The 27,331-nt window shown below is 35.5% G+C and overlaps 1 protein-coding gene and 1 long non-coding RNA gene across 13 annotated transcripts in view; both read left to right on the forward strand.

Annotated features, from left to right (window-relative positions):
- Positions 1 to 27,331, forward strand: part of RAD51B (RAD51 paralog B) — a 582,927-nt gene that overhangs the window by 92,406 nt on the left and 463,190 nt on the right. The gene's annotated exons all lie outside the window — the stretch shown is intronic.
- LOC140696961 (uncharacterized) lies at positions 4,798 to 12,575 on the forward strand. The gene is made up of 2 exons (XR_012073706.1): positions 4,798 to 4,864; positions 10,532 to 12,575. It is a non-coding gene; the product is annotated as an uncharacterized lncRNA (long non-coding RNA).

Below are 27,331 nucleotides of genomic sequence, written 5' to 3' on the forward strand. Positions count from 1 at the left end.
TCCAGGCTTTCCATTTTCCAGTTCATCCTCCATACTGCTGTCAAACCTCCTTCTTTAGAGACAGATTTAATCATATCATCCTTTGGCTTAAAAACCTTTGATGGGCCCCCATTACGTTCAAGGGATAAAGCCTAAACTTCTTAGATTGTCATGCAAGGGTTTCATAGTCTGGCACCAATCTAGTTATTCTCGGCTCATTTTCTGCTACATTTCCCCCCACCCCTACCCCCACTCTCTGTTGCCAAACATACATATACATTTACTCTTGTCCCACCAGCTTCCTCGTGGTTTCCAGAGCTTGCCATCTCCTTGTACTTTTGATCATACTGTTCCTTGCTCCATACACACAAAACACCAAGATTTTACAAAGAGTACTCTTGACACAATCAGACAAAAGAAGCATGAGTGCAGAACTGGACAATAGAGGCAAGCATTGAAGCAGAGTTCAGGTTGGTAGCTCCAGAATACTTGCTCCTGAGGCCAGCCAGGAGGAAGGGCTTGATTCGAGGAGGTACTGGAACACAGCAGTGATGGAATTGGTTTGTAACAGTATTAATGAATGCCTCCTTCCCATTAACACAGCCACGAGCCAGCTGTTATTTTTACAGCTGGAGGATAGAGGAAAAGACCTATAGTAGATTCCTGGTATAGTAGTTAACTTCAGTAATTAAGAGGAAACCCATTATCCTCATCTACGTATTACTTCTGCCTTATCTCACTTTACAAGAGAGTAAAGAATGGATAGGAAACCATGGGACTGAAAGCCTTCACACTGATGAATTGTTAAGAGCCAACAATATAGCGACAGAGATGGTGGGTTTAAGGAGTGAATGGAATGAAGGAAAATAGCAGCTCTTTCCTTAGAGTTCATGAGGAAGCAGAGGCCTTTCTCATGCTTGTGCCTAGGCATCCTTCTACCTGACTTTTGCATATTTCTGATTAACTTTTGTGGTTTTTTTGTACACCTCTGATCTTTTTTAAAGATTATTTTTTATTAAGTAATTAAAATGTTAATATATTCAAAACATTCAGAGTATCTGTGAAGGCTACTTTGACTTCCCCTGATGACCATCATCCCTAACTCTGGTCGCCTCCCTCCCCATCAACACTAGAAAATGATGGCTATTTTCAGTTTGGTATCTGTCCTTCAAACCAAACCCTTTTCTCTACATTGATACAGAGATAGATGTATGGGTAGATAAGTAGGCTAATGAAAGACATATGGTGCTGTGTGTGTGTGTGTGTGTGTGTACGTGTGTGTGTGCATGTGCACGTGGGCTTGCTTTCCCCACAAAAACAGTATCATACGTATTACCTCACATGGGGCAAACTTTCTTTTTAGATTCCACAATGTATCTTGGAGATCTTTTCATAGTACATAACAGATGATTTAACCACATTTTTTCAGCTTCTACCACATAGTATCATTGTTAGGGCTAGCTGAAATTTTCCTCTTGGTAATCTCATATGGACAATTAGAAGGTAAAAAAGAAAAAAAATTATAGCAAGCAAATGTAGATTCTGATGCCAGTTAAATAAGGAGAAGTTTGCAGTTGTTGGCTAGGGAAAGGAATGTTTTCTTTAAAAATTAGGCTGTCTTAGAAAGCTGGACCCAGTTCAAAGGATAACACCGACATTAACACCCTCTTCTCTCTCCCTTCTCGCTACCCAACTCCTCCAGCTATTGGCATTAAATGTAACCCAGGCTCTTTGTGGTATGTATACATCTGGTTTTCCTTTCTCCATATGCTGAAGTCCTCCTTCCTCAATTGCCTCTGTTTAGCACTTAATTTAAATTCCCAAATTAATCTAAGAAGCAAATTTGAAATCTGTACATTGAAGGGGTTTGATGATTTTTTTAGGTCTTTTATAGCTCTAGGATTCTTTTAAGTTACAGACAACTTTATTTCAGAGAATGTATTCTGATAAAATAGAACATTTCTGTGTTTGATTTAGGTTGTAGTTAACTGTGAATATAAATAATTTAGTAATAGTGAAATAGATAAAACTTGTACTGTTTATTTGTCACTCTGCCTTGAAGAATATTTATAATGATTACTTAATGTTCAAAGTAAACCACTCAAAGACTTAACTGTCAAGTATTATTATTACCACCAAATTGTAGACTTAACTAGATTGGACTATTAATATCTATTTTTTTCTCTATATAAATTTAAGAAATGTAAGACTAAGTCAAGTCAAAGTGAATGAGAGATTCTGGGAAGGTATTTGTCAAATGTTTGCACTTACTATATATGCTTTTGAGTGTTTAAAGATTTAGCGATACCACCATATACCAGGAGCAAAAGCTGTAAAAGATCTAAAAAATCACCAAGCCCCTTCTAACCGGGCGCAAAGGGTTAGGAGTCAGGAATGCGAATCTGCCCTAGCCCATCAAAGATTCACCTCGTGATTGCGGGTCACTTCTTGCTCTTAAAATTTCCTCGTTGGAACATGTAGTGGGTGATTTCTGACTCTTAACTTACCCAGGGATGTTTTTTGAAATAGTAAAGAGAACCATTGCCAGTTATTTCGTGCTCCTCGGTAAAGATTTTACATAAATTAATGGCAGCACTAGGGTGGTTATTGCATTATTTAAGAACGTTCTTGTGGGGAGGATATAGCTCAGTGGTAGTGTTGCGGAAAAATGTGTTACAGCTCAGTTGTGACAGCAACCTGGATCCGGGCGACAGACCAAGCAGCAGAGAGTTGGAGAACTCAGGTTTATTATGCCAGCGGGACCAGAGGAGTTAACACTCCAAGCTCTGGACCCCGTCTGTAGGTTTACATCGGCTTTTATAGGCTACCAGTTTACACTTTGCAACATCATATGTAAATGAGGTATAAGGAAAGTTGACTAAGAACAAGCTTTGCAGAAATGGACCAATCAGGAGGGAGAGAAATAACCAATCAGGAGTGATGGAAATAACCAATCAGAAGTGAGCTCAGGAATCCAATAGAATTTTAGGGGTAAGTAAGCCGTTTCAGAGGCAAAAAGTGAGATAGAGCTTCTGGGCCAGGAACCAGATGGTGCTGGCAGGAGAGTACTGGCCCTGCCTTTTTATGGGGCTTCCTGCCTCAGTAGAGTGTGTGCTGAGCATGCACCAGGTCCTGAGTTCAATCTCCAGAACCTCCATTAAAAAGTAAATAAATAAGTAAACTTAATTACCCCCACAAAAAATAAATAAAAAGAACTTCTTGAAAGTGAGAGAAGTACTCAGAATTAACTGGTCACCTAAAATTTTTGTCATTTCTTTTAGACTGATGAAAAGTTTTCTATGTTAGCTATAGCAATGCTGAAAACTAATATAAGAATAAAGCTTTGTAACATTGCACGTGCTGATCTTGATGTAACTTTCCAACTAATGTTCTCAGTCATTTGCTGCCTTTTACAAAAGTTAGTGACCCAACTTTCAGTTTTTTTGTTTGTATTTTTATACTTGTTGAAATATTCTCCATGAGTTCTGTCATTTAGATAACCTTAGAATATAAAGTCATATGTAAAATTTGCCACTTTACTTGAATTCTTATCCTTTCTATGGAGTTACTATGTGTAGTTTTTTCTAAAGTCCACTTTTTACCTTCTTGTGATTGGTTGTTTTCAAGAAACTCTTAATCTCCTTGAAAAATACCTGTTCTTTTGGTGGATGCAAAACACCAATAAACTTTCTCTTTAAAGAAAAAAAAAAAACAATTGTAGACGAAAGGAGATATTTACTTGAGCAAAGAGTTTTAAAAAATGTGTTCTTTTCTCATTGTACTTCTTTCCAAATTGATATAACAGCAGGAGGAGTGAAAATTCTTTCAAAGCTTAGCATTCAACCAGTGAACAAAAGCGACACTTGATTACATGAAGTCCAGAGTGTTTGCTGTGTATTTTCTGCATCTGGAGACTATTCTGTTCTGATGTTAAAAATTAAGATTACAAATTTTAAAGTATATATTTCACAATCAAAGTGTTTATAAACACATATGAAACTTGTTCTACATGTAACCTATGCTGAAATGGAATGGTCATGTTTATAGCTCAGTTAGGTAAACTACTCTGGAATGCTTCAGACCAGTCTCAGCTGAAGCAAGGCATTCTGAACTAATACTGTAAGGAAGGGTCTGTTTCTTTATTCAGCACTTTCACATGAATTTAAAAAGATGGCTGATGTCTGGTTAGTTCCAAACTTAAGTTTGCTGTACTTTTGCCAGTAGAACGTGTTTTCTTTCTGTCTGTAGATATAGTAGAGCTGGTCTTGGAATATGGCTTTGCAGATTGAAAAAAAAAAGTTTACTTTTTTGTTTCTTCTTGAACTTTAGAATTCAAACCAGTCAAGTAACCGAGAAGGGCAGTTAGGATACTGATGATCTGCTTTGTGTCTCTGTTGTTTTTCCTTTCTTTGCCTACAAACTTAAACTGAATCGCAGTTTCGTAGTTTAAAAATAAATTGCTATTGAACTAAAGGCAGTTTAATAGCATTATAGAAAACTTGAAAAATGGAGAGAAGGAAATGAAGTGTAATTGTATTGCAAGTGCTCAAGGCCTGGCAGGTTCACCTGGGATACGAGCAAACTGAAGAACACTCTCAGAGCTGTAGATATCCCTGACATGCCTTTATCACGGAGGAGTACATAGATGATGGCGGCAGTGGCGAAAAATCCCGTCCGCCTTATGTATCAAGGCAAATGAAGCCAGCATCTAGCCAGCTGTTACCTAGGAGCTAATCAGTGCGCTTGCGTAGTCCAAATCATGCTTACATAACACTGCATGGGGACTGCGCATGCGGGATAACATAGCTGAGCCATCGGGCGCCGGATGCCTGGCGAGGGAGCCTGAGTGACTCCATTTTCCCTACAGCAATAGATAGGATTTGAGGTGAGTCTTAAAGAATACATAGCTCTTGATATATTCCAGACTGTACCTTGGACATTTTTTTTTTTTACATCTGTGTGACTGTTGTATATGTTGTATGACTGTGTGATCATCCTACCTTGCTGGAAAGGGTTGGATATTTGTTCTCTAACTACTGTATGATCTTAACATGCACTTGGATGAGTCCCATCGCTCTGTCTTGCCTTAATTTCTCCATCTGTAAAATGATAATGGCTATATAACTTGAGGTTTTTTTTATTCAGTGGAGGCAAACATTTTAGGGTTGTAGAAATGACTTTCATGGTGAGCGAATTTAAGATAGAAGATAGCATTGCCTCATTAGCACATTCTTCTACATTTAAGAATGGAACCACTTTTTTTTTTTTCTTGGCATGAAAGTAAAGATCAGGCTTTATGCATGTTCTAGCTGGCAATAGTCTTAACTGTTTTGTATTGAGCATCTGGTTTATACGTGAAACCCCTATAATTAGAAGTAGTGCTTGTCCGCCTTGTCTTTGGGGAAGATTGATAGTGTACCTCAGGTGGTGTCAGATAACAGGCAGAAGACTGAATGGCTGACTCTCTTAATTTAGAAAAAGTGTGTATCCCTGATACTAATATTGTTAAAATATGATTTAAAAAAATCGTTTTCCCTCTTCATGTGAGGTGATAGATCACTTTACTGTCTGAACAACCTAAGAAGCTTAAGCATCTTGGGTGTGGTTTTAGAGTCTTAGGAGAGCTGGGAAGAACCTAAGCGTTAGAGGGGATAGGCTTGTGGTGTGTTCTGGAGTGTTATGCAAGGAAGAATGATTAGGCCAGGTGCTTTTCATGTTTGTATCTGCCAGAGGAAAAAAACTGCAGAGGCAAGAGTTTGTCTCAGTGAAAGTTTTCATATGTTTTCTTCTCAGGGCAAAATGGCTTTTTAATACACGCAGGAGTTCAAATACTTCATGGGTAATCAATCTCAAAAAAGGGCAAGTTTGTTTTCTGATTGGTTATCAGATTGATACACACTTCTATTGCTGTGTTCTGCTTAAACCATAATATCAGAGAAACTTTGTTAAACAGGATTTTCTGAAATGAGACCTGTTAATTACATAAGACCTCTTGGTTTTATATGGAGCTGTTATCATGGCATGAATTGAGAGCTGATTGTGCAACCTACTCATTTGGAAAATTCTTCACCTCAAATTTTGCTTCAAATCCATGACTTCTAATGAAAAGGGCATGGTGAGAGGGAACACTACATTTCTAAGCCTAACTCTTTTCCTTAAAAATCTTTCAGTGATCAAATTGCCTTGAATGAGTGGATCCCAACAAGTGTTTGGGACTGGTTAGTTTCAAGACATTTTATCTAAACATTCTTTTAGGGACAGGTCTATGCTGGCTACATCCATAGAAATCAAAATTATCAACATAGTGATGACAATGTAATTAGCCACATCTATCAGCAGTGTGTAATCAGCCATATGTGAGGCTGCTGAAAGGTCCTCTGGTAAAAATTCTGGCTCTACCCTGGACTCTTATTTTGGACTGAACTCTGTAAGTGGCCTTGAATCTAACCTGGAATCTACTTTGTACGTCAAAGTAAATAGTGTGCAAAGGTAGGAAACTAGATAAAAAACAAAACTCACTTTACAGCTAGAATAAATTATGATGGAATGAGAAATTGGCAGTAAGATGTGTTAGTGAATAGGACCCTCAAAGAAAGCTGAAATGAATGCCTGTTGCATTCAAACTTAAAAAAAAAACAAAACCAAAAAACCTTTGTCTAAACTGTTAAAGTAGATTTTATGTAAATTGTTCATGTTAAATATTTGCATTATATATTCCTATTCCTTTGTACTTACCATTTGATGAAGTTTTCAAACTGTGGTTTGCTGGAGGGGGAATAAAGCCCAAACCCAAACCGCATTGGACAAATTGAATTACAAACCTGGTGTGGTCCTTTAACTCAATTACGTCTAATTTGTGTTATTTTAGTCATCCTGGGTGGCAGCTGTTCTGCGTGATTGCCCACAAACATTTTCAGTGTAAGAATTTGTCCTGATTATATCTCCTTAAGATTGGTAGTAGTGTATTTCTATTTTAAGGGGCAAAGTTATAGATTAATTTTGTGTTATCAGGACCATTTTAAAATTTAAAAATTTAGTTGGTTTGTTCTTTAAGTTGACTTAAAAAGTAAGGATCTAATGTTTATTTTAAATGTTAAAATTTTCATTTCTTATTTTTTTGCTTCTACTTACATTTCTTCTAAAAATAGCCTCTTAATTACTTCATTCAGGTAATTATCAATTTGAATTGGAAGCTATATGGAATTTTAGATATATACCTAAATAAATATTTTGGCATTCTAAACCAACATTTGGAATGATCTACGAAGAGAGACAGGAAAGAATATGGATTTAGGATTGTTCAGTATAATTGAGATGGAGGTTTCAGTTAGAATTGAGTTAGGATTGAGTCTAAAGTACAGTTGAATTTGCAGAAATGAAGAATTTGTAAATTCTTCAGAATTTAAAGAAATTGAAACCTAAGCGACTCATGCAAAAACTGACACAAGAACCACATATATGAATACTGTCTGACAATTGATACTAACTTGTCTTTCACTCATCTTTCTGTTTTTAGTGATTGTATTTTATTTTCTGGGGATTCATCTTAGCAAAATACTCAGCTTAAGTCACTGAATATTACTAACTTGGACTGGAAAAGGACACTTAAATGTCTTTTTAGTATTAGGGGTGAAATCTGCAGAATACATAGATGCAGAGGAGAACATGCATGATAGAAGGACCTCGACTCATTTTCTAGGGTAGACAAATGGGACAGTGCTAAGTAGGGAATTAAGTGAAGAGACACTATCCCAACAGAGACAAAAATGGAAGAAAAATCTTAATTCCTCAAAAATGATGTATGAGTATGTTTGGAAAGGCACTGTCTTTCTACTATATTCAGTAACTGCTATAGATTAGGTGTTATTCTAGGTACAAGGCTTCAAAGATCCATAAGCTACTTTAGAGGTATTTACATGTAGAAGAGATGGCAAACATGTAAATAACAATTTATAGCACCAAGTGGTAGGTAATGAGATAGAGGTTTGAATAAATTCAAAGCTTCTTATTTTGTTATGGGGAAAGTATAGGGCTGAAGTTTGGATGTTAGATCAAAATGGAAGTGTATTTAAAAATATACTATAAATTGGCTTTATTCCTTTGATAACTATGTAAGTTTAAAAAGCTAAAGCTCCAATTTGCTCTTAGAAACAATAATCAGTACATATATGTAAACTAAAAAAATGTGCAGTAAACTGTATATATGTATTTACATGCAATATAATGTGTATGGGCAGTTGAACTATAATAATTCTACCTAATAAAACTGAAAAAGGAAAAAAAATCCTGCTATATGTGAGACATATACCTTTCACTAGCTATTTAAGCAGTTACTAGCTGACCCATACACTGGAAATATAAATTAAGTTTGTGGTGTCTGTCAGCTGCCTGCACTACTTCCCTGTCATTCTCTTCTTAAGGAGGACAGTAACAATTTGATCACCATTTATTGCAAGCGTTTTCTTGTAGATTACCTCATTTTAATTAGTTGTGAGCTATAAGAAATTCCATAACATTTAAGAAAATCTTTCATCATCTATATTTTTTTTTACTTCTCACCCTCTCTACCTATCTACGGCTTGAAATTCCCTGCTCTCGGTTTTCAAATGGCAGTATATTCTTTTGATTTCCCTCCTGCCTTTCTAACCTGACTTGAGGTCCCCTTTGCTGGCTTCACTTCTAGATGAGTTATCTATTACTATAACAAATTACTCTAAAATTTAGTGGCTTAAAGCAACGAATTTTCCTTTATCTCACTGTTCCTGTGAGCCAGTAATACCATATCTGTCTTACTTACATACACATGATAAACATTCAGACATTCAGCAAATATTGTTGAATGCTTCAAAAGTGGATACTATCATTCTAGTTGAAGTTCTCATTGCGTCATACCTAAATGACTCTACCAACTTCTTTGCTGGCTTCCAGTCTTTACCCACATGTTGCTGTTAAATCGCCCATTCTAAAGAAATTCACACTGTTGCTTCTCTGATCAGTAACCAGTTGTGATTCTCAGTGGACTAGCTTTAAACTTATATTGGTGTTCTTGGCATTCAAAGCATTCCATATACCAGCTCACTCTATTTGTTCAACTGTGTTTCTTACCCAACACCTACTTTAGTTAAGCTGGTTATTTTTACCTTACATCAACCCCCAACCCCAATCCCTAATGCTATGTTCAATTTTACTTTTTTCTTGCCTGCATTGCTGACCTTCTCCCCACCTGTAATGCTTACTCTCCTTTTTTTTTTTTTTTTTCAAATCTTGATTCTCTCTCTCAAATCTAATTATGTTCCTTTCACCTTTTCCATAAAATCACTCAGGACTTTTCTGGCCCACTGTATTTTTAATCTTTGAATTTCTATTAATTAATGCTCAATTCCAAACAGTGCATTTCTTTAACTTTAGTTTATTTAATTTCCCTTCCCAGCTAGAATTTCAATTACCTGAGAGCAAAATTCTTTCACTTCTTGTATCTCTATTGTACTGCATCTGTAATTATATGTTGGTTGATTAAGAATTGGAAAACTCGACTCACCTGTAAAAAATTCTCTTTGCAATGCTGCTGAATGAATTTTAACTTCCAGAGCCATAATTGAGGATGAAGTGGGACTTTGGGTCAGTTTGGAACTGCATTTCATCATTTTCCTGAAGAAGCATTGCTATATGAGTGATTAATTTGAAAAAATGTTCTCTCTGGCCAACAATCAAAACTGGCTTTTAGTCTTAAACTATCAGTTGCCTGGAACAGAACAGGTATTAAGTAGAAGCAGTTCAAGGTCTCTTATCCCAAGCCTGCTTCAGCTATGGGCTGGCTGAGCCCTTTGGCATAGATAAGTCGAACAAGGAATTTAGTTTTATCTTCTCTCTCTTGAAACTTCATGGATTTGATTCACAAAGAAAGGGTAACAATTGAAATCTTACGTCAGCAGCTTCTCATTCACCTAGAAAAGTTAAATTTTGATAATAATTTAAATCAAAATATAAGAACATATATGGCCTGAAAATACTGTTGGGGCTACTTGTGTTCCATAATATTTGTTGTAGTTTTGCACCAGTCCTGGAGAATGAGTCCTGAGAGCTGTTTAGTAGCTTTAAGTTCAGTTCTGTGCTTTTGCTAAGGTAGAATTCTATTCACATTGTAACTTTCTACCAATATTCCCTGGTATCCTCATATTTTTTAATCTCCCTCTTCCTCTACCTTTCTATTTCTCTTCATTACTTCCCCCCAAAGCCACAGGTTGGATATTTGGTCATGGTTCGAATATCAGAGGAACATTAAAATTTTCATTACGGCCATTTCAATTTCTTTTTAGGTTTATATTTTAGGATTATTTATAATACCCAGTTTGACTTAGGTTATTATTTGCATATTTTCGGTTTCCCTGTGTCTAAATGACTAGTGTTTATACAAAACCTTTTTTCCCTTGTGATTTGTTCATGTAGGTGTTTCAGCTAAGATTCCTGTCTTTAGCACTGGAATATTTGAATTAGAGAAATTAAGGAAGTTGAAAAGGTCAAAGCTCTTGATTTTTGCCCTTTATCCTTTTAGCCAATGACTTGGATATGTTTCCTGGAGAAGATAAAGAATATCAGTTGTGAATATATCTGGTTACTGCCCAGATCACCTCAACTCCAGAGACACCCTGCCTCTACATTCCTTCCTCTAGTTTTCCTGCACCTCTCAGGACCTCTTCATAAATGCCAACCCAGTAATAATAGCTCTGTTGCATCTTTTAGTTTGCTTCTTTTCTCATCCTGTAGTCCTTCTCTGCCTAGTGCACAACCTCCAGCTATGCTTAAAGGTAAAAGAGACAAGGAAGTAGGAGGAGAGAGTAAGGGAGGGGCAGAGACACACATGAAAAGTGTCAGGAAGAAATATGAATCTAGTCCTCAGAGGACTCACTGCCCTCTATAACTGTTGCCCTTCTCTGCCTTGTTCCTGCTGCCACTACTTTAATATTTCTAAAAGGAGTTTAAAACAAAAATTAAACAAATTCATTACTGAAGAGAGAGAAAGAGGCTGGAGGAATAACTCTCCCAGACTTCAGACAATACTATAGAGCTACAGTCATCAAGACAGCATGGTATTGGTACCAAAACAGACATATGGACCAGTGGAACAGAATAGAGAGCCCAGAAATGAACCCACAAACCTTTGGTCAACTAATCTTCGACAAAGGAGGCAAGAATATACAATGGAATAAAGACAGTCTCTTCAGCAAATGGTGTTGGGAAAACTGGACAGCAGCATGTAAAACAATGAAGCTAGAACACACCCTTACACCATATACAAAAATCAACTCAAAATGGATTAAAGACTTAAACATAAGACAAGATACAATAAACCTCCTAGAGGAAAACATAGGCAAAACATTATCTGACATACATTTCAAAAATTTTCTCCTAGAAGAAATAAAAGCAAGAATAAACAAATGGGACCTAGTGAAACTTACAAGCTTCTGCAGAGCAAAGGAAACCAGAAACAAAACAAGAAGAAAACCTACGGAATGGGAGAAAATTTTTGCAAGTGAAACCGACAAAGGCTTGATCTCCAAAATATATAAGCAGCTCATACGACTCAATAAGAAAAAAATAAACAACCCAATCCAAAAATGGGCAGAATACCTAAATAAGCAATTCTCCAAGGAAGACATACAAATGTTCAAAAAGCACATGAAAAAATGCTCAATATCACTAATTATCAGAGAAATGCAAATCAAAACTACAATGAGGTATCACCTCACACCAATCAGAATGGCCGTCATTCAAAAATCCAAAAATGACAAATGCTGGAGAGGCTGTGGAGAAAGGGGAACCCTCCTACACTGCTGGTGGGAATGCAGTTTAGTGCAGCCACTATGGAAAACAGTGTGGAGATTCCTCAAAAGACTAGGAATAGACTTACCACATGACCCAGGAATCCCACTCCTGGGCTTGTATCCAGAAGGAAATCTACTTCAGGATGACACCTGCACCCCAATGTTCATAGCAGCACTATTTACAATAGCCAAAACATGGAAACAGCCTAAATGTCCATCAACAGGTGACTGGATAAAGAAGAGGTGGTATATTTATACAATGGAATACTACTCAGCCATAAAAACCAACATAATGCCATTTACAGCAACATGGATGCTCCTGGAGAATGTCATTCTAAGTGAAGTAAGCCAGAAAGAGAAAGAAAAATACCATATGAGATCGCTCATATGTGGAATCTAAAAAACAAAAACAAAGCATAAATACAGGACAGAAATAGACTCATGGACAGAGAATACAGACTTGTGGTTACCAGGGGGGTAGAGGGTGGGAAGGGATAGACTGGGATTTCAAAATTGTAGAATAGATAAACAAGATTACACTGTATAGCACAGGGAAATATACACAAAATGTTATGATAACTCACAGAGAAAAAAAAGTGACAATGAGTGTGTATATGTCCATGAATGACTGAAAAATTGTGCTGAACACTGGAATTTGACACAGCATTGTAAAATGATTATAAATCAGTGGAAAATGTTAAAAAAAACAAAACAAACAAATTCGTTTGAATTTCAGTTCTCAATACTCAAATAAAAGTGCTTTTTTGAAAATCACCAGTGATGTCCTTAAATCTCATGGTTTTTGCTTAGTCTCTATCTTCCTTGATTACTCTGCTGCATTTTATACAAATTTGAACATTCCCTTCTTGCAGAAAGGAGAAGACTTACTGAATACAACCTTTGCCACATGAAACCTTGTCTAATCAGCCTCATTTGAAAGTGCACATTTCATTTGATGGCATTTGCAAATTATCCACCTCCCCCTGCCCCGGAACTGGCAATATGAAAATGTTTCCATATGCTAAAAGCTAGTCTACTCATTTTGCTGAAGGAGGAAAAAAAGAAAAATGTACTTTACTGACTTGCTGTCTTATAAACATGAAGCTACAGTGTGGGCATATTTGGCAATGGCAGCCCCCCAGAGTTCACTGTCAACAACTCTGAACCCCTGAGGCCTCACTACTGTTCAGGATGAGTGTGGAGTTGTTTTTGCTCCACAAAACAAAAGTAAATTGTTAAAAAAAGGCAATTGTGATTTATATATGGTTCTAAAATATTTAAATACAGTTAAATATACTATTAGACTCTGATTTCTAATAGATTTAGACAATTTAAATAATGAATACTTTTGCTTTCAGACCTGTGAATCTCAAGGCATTTATTTCAATAGCCACTACTATGATCTGGGTCTCCAAAACCACATGCCTGGATTATAGCAGTAGTCTGCTCTCTGCACTCCCTAACGTTAATCACTCTCCCTTTTAACCTATCCTACCTGGTGCTATAGGATAGTCTTTCTTCAGTAGCTTTATGCCTTTTCCTGCCAACTGATCTCATTTATATTAATCTTACCAATGTTTTTCCCAAAACCTGATTTATAATTTCCTTTATGGAATCTTCCTAAGGATCCCATCTGCCCTGTTTTTTCCGTAATACTTTTCAATCAAGCTCCTGCACTATTATATTTAGTTGACTTATTGAACTTTTTTTTCTTTTTTCAATTGTTGTATGTTCTTTCCTTCCCAAGTGGGTATCAGTGTGATAGAAGTACTGTCTTCTAGTTCTTTTGACTGGATTCTAATATACTTCTGAGTAAATAATGGATATTGTGTGTGTGTGTGTGTATATATATATATATATATATATATATATATATATATGACATAATATATATAGGTATTCTGTTACTCCAGGTTTTCAGTTAGAAATAGTGGCTCTTTGTTTAAATTGCATAAGTTATCAAGTAGAAGAGCAGAGTGATGGTATCTGCACAATGCTTAATGCATATTAGAGACTGCAAAATAAATCCTACTAAAGTCTGTACTTTGTCTTCTTTAAAGATTTATTGCTTGGCTTTCAGAATTGATAGTTTTATCTCTTAAATAAAGAAATAGGTTGGGGTTCTTGTGGTTATGAATAGAAATTCCGTTATTTCATTTTTATCACTATAGTATCTTGTACCCCAAAAATATTTTAAAGAACAACTTTGAAAAAGGAGATAAACTTAGAGGACTAACACTACCTGATTTCAAGACTTAGAAACCAAGAACATTTAAGACAATGTGTTATTGGCATAAAGATAGAGAAATAAAGCAATGGAACAGATCTGCACACAATTGAACAACTGAGTTTTGACAGAAGTGTAAAGGTAATTAACTGGAGAAAGGACAATCTTTTAAAAAGATGGTGCTAAAACATTTGAATATCATATTAAAAAATGATTCATATCATACCATGTAAAATATTAACTCAAAGTGGATCATTGACTTAACGGGTAAAACTTAATACATGTAAACAGAGAAAGAAAACAGAGAGAAATCTAAGGGAAAACCCAGTGAGAAAACCTTTTTAGGCAAAGATTTCTTATACACAATTCTGAAAGCACAGTCCATTAAGGAACAAATTGATAAATTGGGCTTCATCAAAATAAAAAAATTCTGCTCTTCAGAAGAGAGTGAAAGACAAGCCATAGATCAGGAGATAATATTTTCAGGACGTGTATATAATAAAGGACATATACTTAGCAAATATAAAGAACTCTCAAAACTCAATAATAAGAAAACAAATAGCCTTACCAAAAATAAATAAATAAATAAATAAAAGGAAATGATGAGAGGCTGCAGGCTAAGAGAAAAAAAAATGAAAGAAAGAAAACAACCTGAGAAAAAATGAGACAAAAGATTTGAACAGATATTTTACCAAAGAAGATATATGGATGACAAATAACATGAAAAGAAGCTCAACATCACTGATTATTAGAGAAACAAAAATTAAAACAACCTATTGGTATGGCTACAATTTAAAAGATTGACCATACCCAGTGTTGGTGAGGATGTGGAGAAACTAGCGCTCACATGCCCTGCTGATGGGAACATAATACCATAAAACCACTTTGAAAAACAGCTTGGCACTTTCTTTTTCTTTTTTCCAGCTTTATTGAGATACAATTGACATCTAACATTGTGTAAATTTAAGGTGTATATGTTGATTTGATACATTTTATATATTGTAAAATTATTACCACCATAACATCAGCTAACACCTCCAGCCTGTCACATTTTGTGGTGAGAACATTTAATATCTACTCTCAGCAACTTTCAAGTATATAACACAGTATAATTAGCTGTAATCACCATGCTGTACATTAGATCTTGTTAACCTTGTAACTGGAAGTTTGTACCTTTGACCACTGTCCCTTCATTTCCCCCACCCCTCAGCCCCTGGTAACTGCCACTCCACTCTCTGGCAGTTTCTTAAATGTTAAACACACACCAACCATTTAATCCATTCATTCTACTTATCTTTTTATCCAAGAGAATTAAAAGCATATTTTGCATACAGAGACTTGTACATGAATATCATAGCAGCCTTATTTATAATAGCCCCAAACTGGAAATCACCCAAATGTCCATCAACAAGTGAATGGTTAAAAAAAAACAAACAACAAACTGTAATGTATCTATACAAGGGAATATTACTCAGCAATAAAAAGAAATTAATTATTGCATATGCAATATGTATAGCTCTCAAAATAATTATGCTGAATGAAAGAAGCCAGAACTACCCCCTCTCCTCAAAAGCAAATGTATATACTGTATTATTTCACTTGTTTAAAATTCTGTCCTGATACAACATAGACACTAAATAAATATTCGGTGAATGAACAACAACAACAAAAATTCTGGAAAATGAAAACTAATCTATATTGACAGCAGGTCACTGGCTGCCTAGAAATGAGGGGCAGAGGGGCAGGAAGGATTACAGAGAGGTATAAGGAAACTTTTGTGGGTTATAGGCATTTTCACTATCATAATTGTAGTGATGGTTTTGCAGGGTGTATGTATGATTCAAAGCTTATCAAATTGTACCCTTTAATATTTTATAGGTCAATAAAATTATACCTCAGTGTAAAAAAGGAAAAATATTGTAAAGAGGTATTAAATGTGCAGTTTAGCAGCAAAAGCAACATCATGTAACATACACATTAGCATACTATAAATAATATATAAACAAATATAATGTACATATTTAAAAACATAAGTATAACACATATACATGATTGAAGAGACTCACATGTCACTTTATAGAGATACTAGAATGTTATCAAAGAAGACCATTTTATAAAGGAAATTACACCCTGGTCATTCAGTACTCTGAATCTTTCATTCTGCATAGAAGTTCTGTACAGCTGCAATGATAACAATTAAAAAAGAGACACCTGGCTTTATTTTTTAATTCTGGTGAGCCATCTCAATTTTTATTTAAATGTCAATATTTCCTTCTTTCACTTTCTTGATAAAGTCTTATATTTTACTGCTGCTTCTCAGTGTGTTCTCTTAAACCAACTTACTACTAAGATAGGGAGTGGATCCAGAGAGACCATGGAGAACTATTATATGATATTGGTTAAGCAACTAATTTATAAAATAATTTAGAGAGGGAAATTACTGCATTTTATCACAAGTGAGAAATGAGAACCAAACAACATATTGGTTAAAATAAGAGTCTGAGTCAAGCAGAGTGTTAAGATTCTGTTTTTATTTCATACATTAGGCTTAATTTTTCAATTATGAAAGTGAGATCAGATCTCATTGGTGTTTTTATTTAAAAAAATAAAAAAGGAACTCTATGTGGGTCACCTTGTACCAACATCAGTCTGAGTAAAATAATGAGTTTCTGCTAAGGTTCCGTGACACTTGGCAGCTCTGCTCTAATGTGTAACAAAGTACAAGGTATACACAGATTTATTAGTATTTTCTTACTGCAAACTATCACCAGATTACAAAGGAGTAGACACTAGGGATAGGTGATTTTTACTTTCTGTATATAACGCTGTTTAAGAGACACAAACTTGATTTTAAATCTCTGCAATGATTTGTCTAAGATGAGCCTCCAGAGCTATTAGCGCTTAGGTTTTTTTTTTTTTTTAAGTTTTCATTTATAGTAATAAGTATATAATATCAACTATTTGATTTTTTAACGTTTTGGAGGAAAGAGTATGACCGACTAACAATTTGGATTTGAAATAACAATAGCAGAATAAGTGGCCTGTGCTGAAAATTGTTAGGTGTATCTTGATGGAAAATCACCTTGATGGATGGAAAACAACTTAGGTCTACAGTTACATAGAGCTAGGCAGAGCTAGGTTTTTTATTAAGGATTTAGTTTCGTTCTTAGAAGGTATGGCTAAGTCCTGATGACTAGTTTAATGATGACTCATGTATCTTCCTGAATTAATTCTGCAAAACATTTCCAGGTATTAATTATTATAAACATTATTGGTTTCAAGATACCTTCTTATTCTAAACACAAGTTTTTCATTACCTGTGTGTTTTGTTCCTCCTTGATTTTATATTCAACACCTTCCACAATCCATCAAGTTACCTTTTAACCCTTTGTGTCACTACTCCTCTGTATGAATTGCCAAAGTTTCTATGATTTCTTTGCCTTTTGTCTGTCTTTGTTCAGCCTGGACCCTCTGCTTTTCTCTCCTGTTTAGTTTTTACCCCTTTATGCCCTACAATGCTTCAGATGCCACATAAGTCAAACCTTTTCTAACATTCTAGCCATATGTGCTATATACGCCTCTTTTGTGCTTAGTGTTGTCTGTGCTGTCACCAAGGTAGGGGTAGGTACAAAGGGTGCCCAGGATGCTGCTCCACTGTGGTGCAGGAAGGAAATATTAGAACTTTACCAATATTTTTTATCTCATTCTGGTTAATCTTTTGTGTGTATTTGTTTTATAATGTACATGATAAATTGGTATCCAGGTAGAAAACATAAAATAATTAAAATACATATATTGAGGGAGTGCATGCCAAAAATGTTTCACTGTTGGAGTACAGACCAAAAAGTTAAGGGACCACTGATCTATACTAGTAATCGTGTATCTCGAATTGTTAGGTTTTTCTTCATTTGTAAAATTAGGTCTAGGATTGAATTAGATAATTTCTAAGGTGTTTTTGCCTTAAATGTTCATTGAGTTAAAAAATTTATTTTGAAAAAGTTTCAAGCATACAGAAACGTTACAAGCATGGTATAATGAACTCCCATTTACAAAGTTTTATCCACTGTTACCATCATGGTACATTTCCTCTTACTCTTTTAAATACATATATACATACATATCATTATACTTTTGTTCGGAACCATTTGCTAGCAAATTGTAGAGGTTGTGACCATTCACCCTAGATACTTTAGCATGTGTCTGTTAAGAACAAAGACACTCACTTACACAATCATAGTATGTTGATCAAATTCAATACTGGATTATTACCTAGTATGTGGTCCAAATTCAGATTTTTTGGTTTTATCCTAGTGTGACCTTTATAAGCTGTTTTCCCTCCAATCCAAGGATTTTTTTTTGTTATGTCTCTTTCATTGTCTTTACTAGAGCAGTCCTTTAGCTTTTCTTTGTCTTTCATGACACTGACATTTTGAAAATTTTATAGACCCAAATTTTATAGACTGTCTCATTTGGCTTTGCATTGTTTCACTGTACCTTTTTTCTTTGTTGTAGTTTAGTTCTTTCTGTGTGTGTACACTTGTGCTATGTGCTTATGTGTGAGTCTTTTTTTTCCAAACTAGGTTGTAAGTTTCTTGTAGACCACAATGATTCATCCTGTTGATATTTATTCCTCACACTTCCAAGCACATATAATACTTTGTCTATAATAAAAGTTAAAAATATTCATAAGCCAGAATTTCTTATATATTCTGTAGGTTAAAAGGATGCTTTAAAACATACAAAGAAGGATATATCAGATTAATTAACTCTCAGTAATTAAGGATGTCAAGGAGTGCCATGGTAACAATAGAGGCACTATGTTTTATTTTATTGAGTCTTGAAGGAAATTGGCTGCTACAAAGTGTAATATAATATGGGGCATGCTCAGAACACTGTGAATCCTGTATTAATTGACGTATTTCTTTTAATCATTCCTCTGAGGAAACCTTTGGCAATAATGTTTGACCTCTTTTCCATATACAGAGTTTCAAACTAACATTTGCATCTGATCTGGTATTTCAGTGGGCAATGAGATTAGGATGAAAGGTCTTAGACATAAAAAAAGTATTTCACAAGATTGGAAATATATAAGATTGTCGGGAAAAGATGTTTTATTATCCTTTCATTATCAGCTAAGCTAAGTTATAAGAAAGTGACTCACCCAAAGTTTGAAGGGCAAGCCCAAGTGGAAAGTTTTCCACTTTGAAGTCAGGATCTGAAAAGATGCATTGTAGCCTTTGAGGCTCTGATTTCCCTAACACCCATCAATTATTTTGTAAAGGTCCATAGTAAGCTTGAATTTGTTATGTAGGATTTTTAAATCTGTAGGCTTTTCACGAAGTCTTAGAACATTGTCTTCTCTTATTTTGATGAGTAGCATTTAATACACTGATTTTCTTAGTATTGACTTCTATAACTATCGCCCAGGGCCATTATTATTTCATTTGATTGTTTATCTCTGAAGGCCTATTCTAACTCTACATTTATCTGAACTTACTACGTAACTCCTCATTACTCAGCACATAGTTTAGTGAAGATATTCTTGGGAGTAACGGCTGACATTCTCCATATTGTGGTTTGTCTGTGTGTATGTGCCTGTGGATAACTTGGCAATCACTTCCTCGGTGAAATAACAGTCAGTGTGGTTCAGCCAAAGTTTAGAGGAATGACTTGACTGAAATGGGAATTTTTGTATAGTGCCAAGTGACACTATCCTTGGTTCTTCCTTATTGATTTGCTCAGGTAGTAGTAGGTGGTGTTTCATGGCCTTGAAAGGTATTAAAAACACAACGATTCAAAGCAAACAAAGAAAACCCAACAACAACCAACGAAGAGGAAATACCAGGTAATTCAGATGCTCTAGTTTCTTGCCAGTGTGAAGCCAAGAACCTTTCCTGTAACTGAAAAATGTATGCTTAGATCAGAATCTGATTTAGAGAGTGAAAAACAACATCTTATCTATTTTTTCCAGGATCAAGTTTAATAGAAAACTGGTGATGCACTAATCTTTTCATAGACATGATTTAGGAATATTTTGTATGTTTGTCAGCTTTTTAAAAATAGAACTTTTTGAGGCTTATTTCTACTGCAGCAGGAAGAGACACTGTTATTCACTGAATTGTATGAATTAAAGGCCTGATCAAGGAACAGGCCATTGAAAATGATGGCCCCTGCAGGATTAAAAGTGCTTTGATCTTCTGTTTTGACATGATGAGTTTATCTTTAATTATATGTGATGACATTTGATTACTATACACTTAGACCATTATAATGTGGTTTGTAAAATGTAGTTTGTACTATATAATAACTTAAGCACCCGTTTCTCTGTAGTTATGAGTTTGCAGAGATGTGTTTTAGTTTTGTTTAAGTGAAAACTATCGGATTTCTGAATTAGTAGACACTTAAAATGTAAAGTATTTGGCTGCCAGGCAGTGTCTTTCCTGTGCAGTGAGGATTATCAGTGTGCTTTATTGGACCCAGTGTCTTATTTTATAGAGGTAACAGAATTATGTATGGTTATTATTTCTCGATCTATCCACTAACTGGCTGCTTGACTTTTAGGCAAATCATTTAAGTTCTCTGGATCTTTGAAAAAGGAAAGCTTAGACTGGTTGATAGCCCAGGTTTTAGCTCTGAAATTTTGTAATTCTACTATTGTATTGATGTCCATGATAAACATAATGAAGAATAAAATAGAAATTCCTGACACATTTTCTAAAATAAAGATGTTTATGAAATATTGCAAGAGTTAGTGATTTTTGACCTTGCATTTTGATGTGGAAATGAGATACTTACAGGGAAAAAACCCAGAACAACCCCCCCCCCCCCCCGACACACAAGGACTTTTTCATTTTACTGAGAAGGGGCAGTGAATTGGTGGGCAACCCCACTATAAGGCCACAATTGTCCAGAGAACTTTCATTTGGAATTTCCTGTGTTATGCCATCACCTTAGCCTTGCGGGTATGAGGTCTTTCTTTGAAATTGCCTGCTTTGTCTTCTTGCATTGACATGCTGAGTCCTGGATTATTCCCAATTTAGGCAGTTATATGCCCTGCCTAGGAAATGTCCTTAAGAATTTGAACTGGATTCTAACTCTCCAGAGGAAATTATAAAATGATTCTTTCTTTTCAAGTGATAGCCAGGTATCGTGATTTGATTCTTAACACTATTTAATCAGTTTTGCCAGTGTTCCTACTGGAACAGTCAGGCAACAACCAAAAGTGAAATGAATAAACAAACAAAATCTTTCAAGTCCAGTGGCTATTTATATAACATAATTAGGAAGTGTAATATTACATCTGTTTTTATCCTGAATTTTGTTTATCTTTGTCATATGACCAGTTCTTTACTTGCTTAAAGGATGTTTTCTATTTTAAGAAACTTTTCCTTAACTATGATTAGGACCCTCTAGAAACATGCATAGTGATAGGTGCATAGTAGAAATTCAATAAATATTTAAGTGAATTTCAATTTCAGAAACATTTTCCAAACATAAACATGAAAGATTTAAAAGACTGAATTAATACTTGAAGTTACGAAGCTTTAAAAAAATATGCTTCAGTAATCTTTGTAGGACAAAAGAATTGTATTTTTTCTTCATTTTAAATTGACTGTAAGATTCATTATTTTGAGTTCTGATTTGTCACAGTTTATTGGGTATGATTATTTACTGCCTAAGAACTAAGCATTGATACTGTGACTTGAGTTTTCTACTAAAGAATCATAGTATGTTTGATCTGTAAGACCAGGAATTTTTTAAGCTAAAGTCTATAAATACGTACAATTTGTAGTAAGTAGGTGACAGAGTGAAAAGCAACATCAGAAAGGTATAATTGTACAGCTGCATCTCATGCTACTTTCTGCTTTGCTCACAGACTTGCTGTGTTAAGATTTTAGCATCCGTTTCTTTTTAGAGAGTGTGAAACGGTGAAGTCTTAATATAAACCATTTCAAGATAGTTAACTCTATACCATATACTAATGTAGAAGAAAAGTAGTATAGATAGATCAAAACAGTAGATAAGGATTGCTCCTCTATTAGTATAAAGAGCATGGGAAAGGCAGTTGGGAACTGGAGCTGAGTGGGCACTTTTTCTGGAAACCCCATTGTTGGTGTCTTTTTTCACCACCATCTGCAGCTTGGTCAAGATCCCTTGGGATGGAGCTTTAGGCAGAAGGATGAGGGGGAAAAGAGAGAGGACAGATCACTGAGACTAAGGAAACACCTCTGTAGGTGCTCTGCCTTTCTCATTGCCTCCAGCTAGTGAATCTGACAAGAATCCTCAGTAAAATTCCAGGTTAGATGATTTAGCAGGTGAATATTCCGAAGGAAAAGTGTTGATTGCTAAGGAGCCAGCCGAGGTTTTTGAAAAAATGTTAGATCAACCTAATTTCATTCTTCTTTAGAAGGTTGTTAGACTGGCAATCACACAATACAAGTGTCTGAATTTTGTGCAGCTTTTTGGCATGGTCCATCATGATATCATGATGGGCAAGATGGTTGAGAGTGATATGATATGATAATACACTTATGTTGATATGTAACTGGTTGAACAGTTATCTGAAGGAGTGTTAACATGAAAGGAAGACTCTGGAATACTACAGAATCTATCTTTAGCTTCAAACAAAGAGTTAAGAGAAAGTATAGCTGGTATACTGATCAAATCTGTAGATAACAGACAACTGGGGAAGGATGGCTACAATTATTAGGTGATAGGGGTCAAAAAGGTCTAAACATACTGGGATGGTGGGCTTGACCAAGAAAGTAAAATTTACTGACAACAAATTTATAATGTAATATAAAATACTGTGTGTTACAGAAGGGGGAGAAATGGTTTAGATGCAACGGTAGAAAACAAAGATTTAACATCCTTAAGTTAATTGAAAATTCCATATGAAAAACTGTATTATGTTCCTTAACAAAAAATACAGTATGATCTTAGGCTACATTAATAGAATGTCTAGGATAGGGTTGGTGACCATCCTGCTTTATTCTTAGTGCATCAGACTTTTCTTTTTTAAAGAGTATCACACTGTAAGAGTGACAAGAGTCAAGCACACCCAGGAGAAAGTGACTGAAATAAGAAGAGGATTTTTTTATACAAGCCATCTAAGGGACAAAAGGACATTGGCCTATAAGGGGTCATGAAAGCCATCTCCTAATCTTTGATCGGCAATCCTATAGAAGAGAGGTTAGAATGAGACTGTGAGGCTCTGCAACATAAAACAGCAACCAGTGGTTACATATTGTATAGAGGTAGACTTTGGCTCCATGTCAAGAAGTTTTCTGGTCCTTAGAGGTGTCCAAAAGAATGGCGTTGGCTGCACTGGGAACTGAGCAGTGAATTTTCCAGGGTGCTGCCAAATTATTTCCTGGGCCTGTGGTAATAGAATAAATTTATTCATCAGATAGGGAATAAAACTAGTTGATTTCTAAGATACAGCCTGCCTTTTATTGTTGGTGTGTTCTCTATCTGTTTATAACCAGTCTTACTTCCTGTCATTTGGCTAAGAAGCAGAGAATGTCTTAGACCATATATTGAGAAGCAGGAATCATCTGTATATGTTATTATCAAAACATACCTGTTGCTTTTGCAAGGAGCTTTATTCTTGTCTACTCACTCCTAAAATATCTTTCTGAAATTAAAAGGACTTAACATAAAAGTTTGGAAGGGAAAATAATGTTTCCAATAAACATTATTTGTGTATTTAATGCATTTTTATTAGCACCAAGACCAAGATGATCTATGGCAGCTATTAGAAGACAGTATATGAAATGAATACACGCAGACACATCAGAATAACTAAGTTCATTGGCTTCTTTACTCATTTGTTCTTTTACTCATTCATTCACTTATAAATATTTTTTGAGTACCTGGTAAGTGCTGGGCACTCTGCTAGGTGATAGGAAGTTGATATATGCTAGTCTCTTGCATCAGAAATCTGTTAATAGGCTCTGTTTCTTATAACTTGCCAAGAAACACTTTTATTAAAGTAATAAACAAGTATCACTTTTTATTTTTTGATGATATAAACTACAAAGAAAAGTATAAAAGAAACCCTGGAAAATCCTGAGTTTAACTCTTTATATTAACTTTTTAATGTATTCATGCAAAAATCACAACTTTGTGTGCATCATCAGTATTAACATTGCTTTGAAACTGCATTCTCAGATAGAACTTGGTTTTTTAGAGTTCTCTTCATTTAATATCAGCATTTGGCACATTTTCTTCTTTTACCTCTTTGGACTGTTAATATCCATGTTGTTCTTTGAAGGGAAAAATAAAATATTGTATAAGGGGTTAAAAATACATACTAGCTACTATTTTTGGAGGGAAAAAGCCTTTCTTGCTCTCTTGACTAAGTGTTTTTAAATAGTTTTAATTTCAATGTGCGTTATTGCTAGGTAGACAAGAATGATCTTGAAAAAAGAAAGCTTTTGAAATGTTAAGCCAGCAAAGGCATTGCCTGCAGGGTAAGTTAATAGTTGAACATATTCACTGGTTACGCTGCCAAGTTTTATCTTTAATTTATTTTAATATAAGATGGTTACTCTCTGTCTTTCATCTTAAAAATATACCTATTAATATTAGCTTATAAATCATTATCACACCCAGGTAGGGTAGATTAGTAGTGTCTAGTTTTATGATTAGAAATATAAAATGAGAAGCAAGTCCTCTATGTGACTAAGGCAGAGAGGGGTCCCTACTGGTTGATCTTCAAGTCATCTATGCATGGCTAAGACTGCTGCTACTGCCATGTTGTCTTTCTCTGAAGTTTTCCAGGATTCTTTGGTGAAATATTAGCTCCCATCCCCAGCTTGTGGTCTTCCTTAACATTTGCCATAATCATCTCAAGATTGCAAAGAAATAGAAAAGATATTTGTACATTCATATTCATAGCATAGCAGCATTGTTTGCAATAGTCAAAAGATGGAATCAATCCAAATGTCCATGTGGATGAATGGGTAACCAGTGGATGAATGGGTAAACAAAATAATGTATACATGCAATGGAACATTATTCAGCCTTAAAAAGGAAGAAAATTCTGACACATACTACAATATGGTTGAACCTTGGGGACACTATGCTGAGTGTAATAAGCCAGGTGTAAAGACAAATAGTATATGATTCCACTTATCTCAGGTGTCTAGAGTAGTCAAACTCATAGAGACAGAAAGTAGAATGGTGGTTGCCAAGGGCTAGGGGAGGTGGAAATGGAAAGTTCTTTAATGGGTACAAAGTTTCAGTTTTAACAAGATGAGAAAGTTCTAGAGATTGGTTGTACAACAATGTGAATATACCTAATACTGCTAAACTGTATACTTGGTTATGATGATAAAATTTTTTATAATATATACTTTACCACAATTTTAAGAAGAACTTTCAAAAATACTTCAAAAGGCTAGTTAAATAGAAGTGTTCCCTTTACAATAAAAAAAAAAAGGTTGCAAAAAAATGGGGAAAAAAAAAATGGCCTCCACCAAAACAGACCAATTACTAGAGTAAGAGCTTCTGTCTTTGCTCTTGAGGATTTGGAGTGCAAGACAAACTCACTAAAGGACATAACTAAGTCATCTACTCTGCATGTCCATGACTGAACATAGCATCTTCTTGTCACAATTTGTTCTTGCTTCCTCTGTCCCAAGTTAAACGTATGAATGTCAACTCACACTTCTTTTTTCCCCTTTATCCTCCAAATACTACTGATGGCTAAATCTTGCTTCTTATATATTCTTTACCTTTCTCTTATCTGCCTTCTCTACATCACTGATACAATTAACTTATTCATTCAAGGAATACTTTGTTAGCAGTATTCTGTGCCAGACTCTACTCTATTTGATTGAGATGTATCAATGAACAACAGCAACAAAATCCCCGCCTTCGTGAAGCTTGAAGGGAAGACAGACAATAAAAGTAGATCTGAGAGTTAAATACATTGTATATTATTTTAGAAGGTGTTGATACCCCCCCCCCCAAAGTAGGGTAGGATACGGGTTTGGGAGTGTGGGGGTGTGGAAGTGTTGTAACTTAAAAATTGGTGGTCTGTATAGACCTCATTGTGAAGATGAAATTTGAGCAAAAACCTGAAGGCGATAAGGGAATGCCATTATCTGGGGAAAAGCTTTCTGGATTGCAAAGGCTGTAAGATGAGAGCATGCCTGGTGAGTTCAAGGAGCACCAAAGAAGCCAGTACATCTGGAATACATCTGGAGTATGAGAATAAGGGAAGAGCCATAAATGAGATTATAGATCTATCAGGGGTCAGCTCGTGTAGGACCTTTGTGGGGCATTGGATAGATGGATGCGTTGAGCAGAGGAGAGACACCTGATTTATATTTTAAAAGAGTCACTTTTGTTGCTGGGCTGAGAATGGATTGTGTGAGCAAGGGTTGAAACAGAGAGACCAGTTAGGAGGCTTCTGGAATATTTCAATCAAGAAATGAAGGTAGCTTGGACAGAGTGCTTAGTGGTAGTGGAAGTGGTGAGATGAGGTTGGATTCTGGATATTTAGAAGATAGAGCCAACAGGAGTTTGTAATAGATTAGATATTGAGTATAACAGAAAGAGTCAAGATAAATCTAAGTTTTTATTGTTTGTTTGTTTTGTCCTAAGTAACTGTGTTTCCCATCAGTGGAAGTGGGAAGGCTCTGGGTGGAACAGGTTTAGAAGGGAACAGTAGGGCTTGAGTTGTTGTACTTGTTAACTTTGAGATGTCTATTTGACATCCAAGTGCAGGTATTGAGCAGTCAGATATGTGAGTTCAGAATTCCAGTGGAAATAAATTTGAGAGTCAGATGCAAATATATGGTATTAAAAACCAGAGACTATGAAATCCTAAAAGAATGAGTAGATAGGGAAAAGGGACAAGAACCGAGCACAGTGCACAGTGCACTTAAACACTAAGAAATTTAGCTTGGGGTGAGGTGGGGGAAGAAAAGGAATTGACAAAGGAGACTGAGAAGTGAGCAGTGAGAGAAGGGAGAAATCAAGTGTGGTGTCCTGGAAGGCAAGTGAAGGAAGCATATCAGGGGGAGAGAGTGATTGATCATTGCCTTAGTTTGGGTTTTCTTAGTCATTTCCGAAGTTATATAGTATCCTCTGTATGTACATGTTGTACAGTATCCTTGTCTCCAGTCCTGTTACCAACCGTTTCCACATACCCTATCCTTTTCCTACTATCTCTGCTATCAAAGTGCTCTTTAAAACAAACAGAACTACAAAAACACCAAAACACGAAGAAGATGCCATTGTGCAATTAAAAAACTCCTGGTTGTCTCTGAAATCCACACTCCTTTTCATG

This window comes from Vicugna pacos, chromosome 6 (genome assembly GCF_048564905.1).
Source record: "Vicugna pacos chromosome 6, VicPac4, whole genome shotgun sequence".
NCBI classification, from domain to species: Eukaryota; Metazoa; Chordata; class Mammalia; order Artiodactyla; family Camelidae; genus Vicugna; species Vicugna pacos.